Raw genomic sequence first — 10,515 nt, forward strand, 5'->3', positions numbered from 1 at the left:
TTTCTAATGATTGAACTGAAGTGTGCTAGTTTAGCAGAAAGTATGTTTACCCTGCAGACGGTAAATGAGATGTAACCCAAAATGAACCCGAAGAGGCTATATGCACTTTAAATGTCTTAAATGGTACTCCAGTTGATTGGCATTACATGACGTACGTGATTCTCGTTTATACAGGACGTGCAAAATGCAGGTTACGCTTCAAGAATGCCGCTTTCAATTCACATCACGTCACGATTGTGTACATCCTAACATTACGACAGACTGCACAAATGAAAAGGAACAAGTGTAATTTCTCTCAAGCTGCATGTGCACAACACATTAACTCTCCACGAGGAGTGAATCTCCCTGTTCCTCAATCCTAATTTACAGTCTCAATGGACTCTACCTTTCAGAAGGTAGAGTGCCTCTCTTCAGTCCACTGTAATGCATATTCCCTTTGTTATAGCGCTAGTGTCGATTCTGATTCTACATGGATTTCCAATTTGTTAGTATTTTTTGGGGGGCATTTTTAAATGCACTGGCTTTTATGCAAAACATACTAAAATCAAGCATTTTTATGGTTATAATTTTGCCATTCTGATGGCAAGAAATGCTGCCCCAAAGGGATTGTGCCTCTTATCTTTTTTAGCTTTCCGTGATGTCTGGATGACAAGTTTCTTTAATATGTATGGAGATTGAGAATGGCAATTTTGGGAGACTTTTGTCCTCAGATCTTGATGTGGCAGATGCCAAAGGAATTACCCCCCGCCCCCCCCCCCCCCCAGCACCCCTCCCAATTCTTGGTCCTAATAAAAATGTCAGCGCTCTGGAAACTTGTACTTAATCTAATCATGACTATAATGAAGTGTGAGTGGAAAAAATATCAGGAAAATCTATATAAAAATCCTAAACATATAAATGAGCTTCAGTAAGCTATCATGTTCAGTTTATGAAATAGCTTATTTTTGTTATATGCAGATACATCAATAGGTAAAGAGCATGCCTGATTATAGTGTAGAATATGGTTCGCCATAAAGACCAAAAAAGTAGCGTTAGTTTTAAAAAAGTTTTATGTTTTGCATAAAAGCCAGTGAAACATCTTCGATGGAGGATTTTTTTCAAATGTTCTTTGGTGAGAATCTGCTATGATATGATATTGTTGCAAATGCAAAAATCCAAAATACAAGGACAAGTCAGTGTTAGAAAGTTTAAGGAATGGTTTACCCAGAATTTTATTTTCTCACCCTCATGCTGTTCCAAACCAATGACTTATTTTTTTCAAGCTAACACAAAAGGAGAAAGTAAAAAAAAAAAAAAAAAAAACGTAAATTTGTTGTTGTTATGAAATAAGTTTGCTCTTCTTCATGCAATTACAAAGAAAAGAGACTTCCAAGCTTAAAAAAGGAGACAAAAGCACCAAAAAGTGATTCATACAACTTGTGTGATATGCATTCCTCCTATTCTAAAGCCATACAAGGCCGAAATTTGAGTTGCCATTCACTGAAAATCCCACCATAGTTCTGCGAGGGGCAATCATGAAAAATAGTAAGTAAAATTTAGTGACATAATTGCAGTCATATATAGAAATATAGTGTATGAATTATATGGATTGCATTTATGATACATTTGTGTCCTTTTTTAAGCTTGAAAACTTCAGCTTCCATTCATTGTAGCTGCTTGAGAAAAAAGCAACCAGCACAGTCTTCACCTTTTGTGTTCTCAGAAGAAATAATGTCATGTTGGTCTGAAATGATATGTACACGTAAATGATAGGTGACCTATTCCTTTATGTTAATAAGAAACAGCTCATACAAATGATTTCCATATAATCTGTTCTTCCTTGACATGCCTACACCTCACAACATTGTGCCACAGAAGGTAATTTCTCCAAGGTCAGCTATCATGTGCTGAAATAAAGCCTTTACATTTCCATTCAGTGCGCTGTGCGTTCGAGTTTCAAGGTTTGGTCCGCTGTCAGTATTATAAAAGATAAGAGAAGCTCAGTGCGTCAATCAAAGCAGGAAGGCTGGTGAGGGGTGCAAACTCATTTGCATAGCCCTCCGTTAACTTTATTGGGGTGGGCGGGGCAGATGTTTGTGAAGCCCTGCCTCTCTCATACAGCACCAGGCATCACGCTCAATCTCTGTCCCTCGTCCTAGCACTCTCGCGAGCACAATTAAAAATGTATAAACCTGCAGCGAGGATGGATTAGATGCTGGTCTCCCACGGCTGTTGATCTGGAGTGTGAAGCTGTCACAGAGGGGGTCGGAGGAAAAGGTGTGGGCAGGAACCTCATGACGACAGAACTTCTATAGTCCCAGTGCACCAGACCTTCTCACTTGGCACCCCTCCCACTCAGAGAACCCACTCGTCCTGCTTCCACACGGATTACCCGCTTTTGCTTTTATTTACCGATTCTCTCCCAGGTGTCATCCCTCACCTGTCCGATACAGTGAGTAGCCTTTCATCCACCACCTTCCCGGACACTGCCGCCTGTACCATTCCTGCCAACAGCATGATCACATCTAATCAATCTCACACACTTTTTTTTTTTTTTAGAGCGATCCTCAGGAAAGATGCTGGCGCATCCCGCAAGATAAAGTATCATTCTTTCATGGTGGGTTACTTTAGGTTGAATATGCATCAGTGGGTTCCCTTCTCTCTTTTTTTTCATAAAAGGAGGGAGGAGGATAAAACAACCGTACTCCATCACAATCAGAAATTTAACTGTTGATGTATATCTGTGTGTGTCTGTATGGAGTAAGCATGCAAATAAAAGAATAAAATAAAAAGTGTGTTAAAAGTAAGACCATCTTTTGAGTGCTGATACAGTCTTAAATTATTTATTGCAGTGCTGTTTCATTTTACCGTGCTTTTTAAGATGTGGCATACTGATGAATTCCGAAATAAACAGCAGACTTGGGCCAGAAAATGCAGACAAACAATTTTAATAATGTTCTTTTTCATTTAAATGGAGTGTAGACATAGTTTTCCTTGTTAGTAACAGCACTTGTGGGTTCCAATTGGAATATATTGGTCACATTTCTGAGAAAACATTATTTATTGTCTCCGAGCTGTTACTCTCCACTCTCTCACGTTCACAGATTTTCACTGTGTTAAGCTGAACAATGCATTTTCACCCCCGTGAGTGCAGGGTTTCTCAGCTGTCAGGTTATGTTATGCCTGATGGGCATTTGCTCAGAGCACCTGCCTCTTATTCTGGTCGCCTAAAGGCCTATTATAATGTCTTTACTGTCAGGATGCAGGTATGATGGGAGTATGTGTGACAGAATGCGTCGATGAGCTTGCTTATCACACATTACTTTTGACTACAGGCAAAGAGGAGATGCAGAGGAAGTCGTGTGGTTTTAGACAGTATAGTGCGCTACAAATTTGCTATTGAAAGAGATTTCCTGTTGCAGCAACTGTTTACACAGCCCACAGTCGAAAGCGGTTTATGAAATACAAAGATGGGCAGCACATAATCAATAGCTTGCATTATTTAATAATAATAATAATAATAATAATAATAATATACATGCACACACAGCTTTTTAATATCTTAATATCATGTATTATTTCATTAAAAAAAAAAAAAAATATATATATATATATATATATATATATATATATATATATATATATATATATATATATATATATTTATATATATATATATATATATATATTCAGATTTGTGGTTGTCCAATGTTTTTTCTTTAATCGTTATTCCTAAACTATTACATTTGGTCTTTCCATTCCCTATGTGGTTGCAGCTTTGACATCAACTGTCTTCAAAACTTTGGGAACTAAAGTGAAAATATTAGAGAAAGACAGAGAGCTAGACAGTTTGCTAAACATCCAGGTTTATAGGGAAAAATAAGTACTGTCAGTCATTACAGTCAATCAAACGTGGCTTTACGTTCCTGTTTTACAGGAAGAGGACAGGGGTCAGTCGTTCGGATACACGGGGCAGCACAACCTGCTCCAGCCAAGCCTCCGCTCATTAGCCAGACCTGGTGAGACGGAGATGTCTTCGCTTCCAAAGCCTCCGCTTTGACATTCACACAGTGCTTCCAGTCGATCAGGTCCCGGCTCTGATAAATTTGCATCTCTTTGAATGTGATGCTAAAAAAAAAAAAAAAAAAACGGTGAAAAGAGGGAGGGGAGAAAAAGAGCCCAGCTACTAGATTAAATTTTGCCGTCTAGAAAATGAGAAAAAAGGGCCTCTATCTCCTACAGTCTACTGGGAAGATCTTTATTCTGATTCTTGTTAGAATTGTTTATCACAGTGACAGAGCAGGCCTGAGCAGAGATAAAGGCAGTGCTCCATCACGCGCCCTGACAGTCGTAGGACATGCAGTGGAATGAAAGAAGCCAGGGAAATATTATTAATAGATGCTGATTTGATTTGCCTCGATTGCACGTCAAGAAGAGGGGGCCATGGCTTGATTGCAGCCTATGAAGTTCTGTCCAAAAGGGAAGCTATTTTTCATTAAGTGATAGAAGTCTTTTTCTCTTTTTTTGGCTCCCTTTTGCTTTCCAAGGAGCTGATAACTTATGCAGTTTATTCTAACCGTGCTGATTTGTGTCAGTGAGAAAAAGAGTGAGGGAGAGACAGTGAGAAAGAGAGAATGGGGCTTATCTTGTCTTATGTAAAATAAACCGCCTTTCCTGGTTTAATGTTAGTTTTGGTGCAAGTGAGGAGATTTGCTTGCATGCACATTCCATGACCTGTTCTTGTGATCTACACGCATGCAGCTGCAGTGTGGTTGGGGCAATGCTGTGCAAAAAACGTAAGCAGTATTGTATGCTCAGTATTCGCAGGATTAAAAGCAATTACAACAATATCAGATATGCATACTCTAATAAAACCAGTTGTGAAAATTATATTGAATTTTGTTGCATGTGCAATAATAATTCACAGTGGGTATAATAAGATTTAAAAAGATGAGATCAATATCATTAAAGTTTGCACAGAGTGTTTCTTTAATTATACGTACTTTCAGCCCTGTGTTGTCTTTAAAACACAAAGTCACTGATTATGTAATTTGTCTATGTATCTATCTGTAACATTTTCAATTGTTTTTTATTATCATAATTATGTTATAATTATGCTTTACCTTTTTTTGGCAGAAAATGGCATACTTTTTTTGACGCGTTTTGAAGTGTTAAGTTAGCTAGCATGCATACACACAATTAAATATGTTCACACTGTTTTGCGAATACTTTGCATAATTTGATAAAATTAGAGCTTGATTGGAATGTTGAAATATTATGAATGAAAAATGCTGCTTAAGAGATATACTGTGCATTTTCCCTTGTTTTGCTTCATACATCAATTCTTTAAAAAAGTAAAGTTGAAGTTGGTAGTTAAATGGAAGTGATGCCACATCTGTTCAACTAAATTATTTGCATACAAATATTAATATACATGTTTGTATAGATTTTTAGAAATAGAAGTTATGTTGTATGTTGCTTTCAATTTGTGTTATATTTGACAATGCTACATTTTAAACAGACAAGACCTCAATCTTGTTTAAACATGTAGGTAAATAATTTTTATGCTTACTATGGTAAGTTGTATTATATCACTATAAGTTGGTTGTTATATATTAAATACCATATAAAATATACTAAGTGATTTTACAGAATTTTAAATTTGGCAATGAAACATTATTTGTTGCCAGCAAGTTCCTGTAGATTTATCTCAAACTTTCTAAATTAGTTTTTTTTTTTTTTGGTGCCAAAGCACTTTGAATTCATTATGGAGGGCTTATTTTTGCTTAGTTATGTAGCGACTCTTTAAGTGCCAAGAAAGAAGTTCATTTGCAAGTGTTAGTCTCTCACACACCTCACTTTCCAATACTGTGCGCATTTACAGTGCTGTTCTATTGGTGCCATTCACTGCGTTTTCAAGCTTAACATGCACAAGTATGACACAATCGATTTAATGTTTATATTCCACCTCTCTACCTCATATCACCTAGCAGAGATGTTATATTGTATTTGTCAAAGGTTTTCCTGAAAGGAATCTCTGCCCTTACAAGTTCAGTTTAATGCAGTGCATGATGAAATGCACATGTAATGTTAACCTGGGTTAACAGCTTCAAATGAGCTAATAAATTGCTCATACGAAGACAAATTTTGAGTGTTATTCAAGTGGGTCATTACAAGTGACTTTTCGTCTCTAAAATGTTCTCAAGATATGTGAGAAAACTACTAATTATAGCCGTATAGCATAGCGACTCTCAGCAGTGCCTCACTCGCTGTACACTTAAGTAGCTCTGTACATTAAGTGGAACAATGGCCGTATAGTTATCAAATGTCTGATTGAATTTCTCTCACACTGTTCCACAGCTGCACATTTGCATCTTAAAGAGACATTTCAGCATATTTTATATTGTAGCAACATTTCCGGTTGTCCGCTCATTTCCAGCAACACAACACAAAAAAAAAAGAATGTATTTTATATTGTGACAACATTGTTTTTCTTGTTGTTGTTTTTTTTTTTTTTTGGTTTACAGTCTGTCAAGAAAAGATGTAGCAGTGTAAGTGAAACTTTTGAGGCGATTTACCTTGACAAGTAAGTGATTTTATGACAATATATGATCAATGTAGTTCTTTCACTACAAAAGGGATACTGTGTTCTGACTGATTCCAAGCTTTCAGGAACAAATCAAAATGAATGAGAGCTGCTTGAGTGGAAATTGTACTTTTGGTTTACTTTCTGAATAGAGAAGAGAACTTTTGCTAAATAATTAGCCAGGGATTTTAATTCGGAAAGCTGATATGTTTATATATACAGGTTTTTTTTTCATGTAACCTGCATATATATATATATATATATATATATATATATATATATATATATATATATATATATATATATATATACACACACACACACACACGCACACACACACACACACACACACACACACACACACACATTTATTTATTTTTATTTTTTAGTATGTGTATCATACATTCTGAAATAAACTTGAAATATGGTATGAAATATCTCCTTTATGATATGTATCTGGTAGGGGTGCTCCGATCACGATCGGCCAATCATTATACGCATCTCGTCAGTAAAGCCGGTTCTCTCATCAGCGGTTAATTCCATCAGGTGCCTGATTTCACACAGAGCAGCTGTTACTACACAGAGCCGTTGTTAACTGAGAAGATGCGCCAAAAAATGCTGAAAATGACGTGGATTTGCGCATCTTCTCTATTAACAACGGCTCTGTGTAGTAACAGCTGCTCTATGTGAAATCACGCACCTGATGGAATCAACTGCTGATTAGAAAACCGGCTTTACTGACGAGATGCACATAACGATCGGCCAATCGTGATCGGAGCACCCCTAGTATCTGGTGTTGACAAGTTTTGCAAGGTATATTGTAAATTGTAAATCAATTTCTACATAATTAATATACTATTGTCAAAGAAATCATCTTGACCCTCCATACTAAAGGATATTTAAACATAAAAAAGACACAGGGGAAGGGAGCGAGTGAAAACAAGTAAAATAGATAGAGAGAGAGAGAGAGAGAGAGAGAGAGAGAGACTATAAGAATGTACATGAGCTGTGCGTAATTGATGAATCACAGCGGGGGAGATTTTATCCATGTTATACGCTGCCATTTTATCAATGTAGCAATCAGTAAGCTAATAGTCATGTAATGTAACAACGCTGGAAATAGTCCATGATTTAAAATCCCATAACCATGTTTTGGATTACTATGGAGGTTGAGAGTTAATCAGACTCTGGCAGAGCTTTATCTGCAAATAACATTGTTTTTACAATGCAAAAATAAAAAAGGTTGAATATTTGTTTGTCTTCATCCACATAAATAGGAAATAACTGAAATTCCCACTGAAATAAAAGAGAAAACATGCCTATTATTTTACATTGCAACTTAAAGAGCATGTTTTTAAAGCCATGAAATTTTATTTGAAATGTAAAAGCTTAAGAGTACCAAATATACAGTATGTAACATCATACAGTATGTAGTCGTGTAAACAGTGTATATGCTTGTATGCTTTTTTTTTTTTTTTTTGGGCAACTAGGCCAACTTTGTGCTGGCCTTGGATAAAAATCTCTCTCTTGTAAATGTAAGTTATTAGAAATGAAGAAATGAAACGTAGAGATATATACAAAGCTGAAAGAATTCAAAGCTGAAACAATGCGCAGTGAAATAGTCTCTAATCATGTAAACGACACCCAAGCCATATGAAAAACATCTCCACTGTTAATAACAGCGTCACTGATATCACGCGCAAACAGTATGAGGGAAAAAAAGCACTATTTATTCCAACCACAAATGTCATCTCTCTGATCTCTCGTACATTTGAGTTTGCCCTCAACTGTGTGCTCATGGGGGCTCTTTTTAACAGAAAGCACATATAGAACCGTTGAAATTTTGTGTGGGATTTTTTTTTTTGTGTGCCAGTGCAAAATATTTCAATACACATTTTTTTTTTTAAGAAATTAGTACTTTTTAATTAGCAAAGACACATTATATAATGGAAGCTTGTTTTTGCCATGTGAAAAAACAAAACAAAATATATATATATATATATATATATATATATATATATATATATATATATATATATATATATATATATATATATATATATATATATATATATATATATATATATATATACACACACACTGAAGGCTGAGGTAATGGCTGCTAAAAATTCAGCTTTTGCCAATACAGTAATAAATTAAATTTTAAATGATATTCAAATAGAAAAAAAATATTTTTAAATTGTATTAAGGGGTCAAAATATAAATATAAGGTGATGGTCATTTTCATACAGAACAAACATGTGCTTTCTTTTAAATGTCTCTTCTGTTTTGATTGATTAGTTGCTTAAAAATATATTGTTTTATACCGTGATGCTGAGGATCTTGATTGAGGCCAGTGGAATAGCCCTGAATGACATTCGTTAGACTCCTCAGTCTCTGTCTGTCAATGTTGGTAATGTTAAAACAGCTGTGGCATCTAGTTCTGCAATGTCTCCCTCCTTTCTCTTTGTGTGTTTGAAGTGCTATAGACAAAGGGGAGTCCACATCACTTGTATAATAGCCCACAGTGCTACAAAGGGCCCAATACGTTATCTTGACAGCGGAGGGAGAATCTTTTTTTTTTCTGAGTACTGTACTGTTGTCAAGCACACACTGAGTCAAAGTAACCGCTCCGCTCTGCGGGAAAGCTGCTTTTTCCTCTGCTGTATTACACGCCTGCTGCCATGTGCGGGACACGTAGATCAGGTGAAATAGCCATCTCTACCTGAATCCTTTAGCATGCTTTGCCCCATACTTTTAGAAACAATCTCTCACTTATATTGTACACTCTGTTTGACATGAGACTGTGGTGTATCTCTGGCTGAATTCCACGTCCATGAGGCATGCTATTACAGCAGCTCGGCCTATTTATTTATTTATTTTTTTTACACTTTTTGTGATGATGGTCATATTCGCACGGATTGTGATCCTGGTGAACTTGTGTCCCAATATAAATAGGTGATAAAGTGATTTCAGTCCAAACCAAGAGGTCAGAATATTATAGAAATAGCTAACATTTTAAATCCAATTGCTTTTCGAAATGGATAAGACAAGTGGTTTGATAGCATTATGAATATATGGGACATTACCATTACATTACCAGGATTTTGACATTGCATGAACCTGTTACCATCTCTAAAGATGAATAAAAAGAGGGTGAATGCTCTGTCACAAGCACATGGATGACACATAACACGTCAATGGCCTCTGAAATTTAGTACAAGGCCTAGCCTTACATTAATTGATCTTATTTATATTTAATTTTTAATAATCTTTTATGTTTACTATTAAAGGATATCTGGACTGGATAACAGTTATAGTCATAAATCATATTACTGTCCCTCCAGCAACTGTGTTTTATTCTGTTACTGGCCTATCCACTAGGGGAGCCATCATCTCAGTTAAGATATTTACTGTACAAACCCCTTCACAGGACATCCATGTTATAATCCTAATTCAGTACTAATCAGAGGACAGTTTCAGTTCACAATCTGCAGTGCTAAAAATGTATATCAAATTATTATGTTGTCATTGTCCTTTTGTCATAACACCATGGTTCAAGCAAAGCTTTATTTCTAATGTAATTTTTAAGTTCTTATAAAACTGAAAACATAATATAGTTATTTTGTAAATGCATTTTTTTAAAATAACATTTTCTTTCTTTTTAGGAAGGAAAAATAATCAATAATTTTATCTAATCTAATTTATCTAATTTTGTTTAATCAATAATAATTCTATAGTTAAATAATTAATTAAAATAATCAGAAACCTAATGTATGTCTTTTGATTACATGCAACAAGAATGTTTTCAAAACTGCTTTTTAAATCCTGCTATGTAATTCTGTCTTTCATCACTCCTCTTCTCTTCTGTTCTCCCACCCCTTCTCTGTCCTGCTCACTCAAGAATTTCCCCAGCATGCATGTTTACACACTTAAATCAATATATACAT

The 10,515-nt window shown here is 35.5% G+C and overlaps 1 long non-coding RNA gene across 1 annotated transcript; it reads left to right on the plus strand.

The window, feature by feature from the left end:
* Positions 1–1,969: 1,969 nt before the first annotated feature.
* On the plus strand, positions 1,970–4,982 carry LOC113071744 (uncharacterized). The gene is made up of 3 exons (XR_003280232.1): positions 1,970–2,431; positions 2,539–2,596; positions 3,917–4,982. It is a non-coding gene; the product is annotated as an uncharacterized LOC113071744 (long non-coding RNA).
* Positions 4,983–10,515: the final 5,533 nt, after the last annotated feature.

The sequence above is a fragment of the Carassius auratus genome, unplaced genomic scaffold (assembly GCF_003368295.1).
Source record: "Carassius auratus strain Wakin unplaced genomic scaffold, ASM336829v1 scaf_tig00007985, whole genome shotgun sequence".
Lineage (NCBI taxonomy): Eukaryota > Metazoa > Chordata > Actinopteri > Cypriniformes > Cyprinidae > Carassius > Carassius auratus.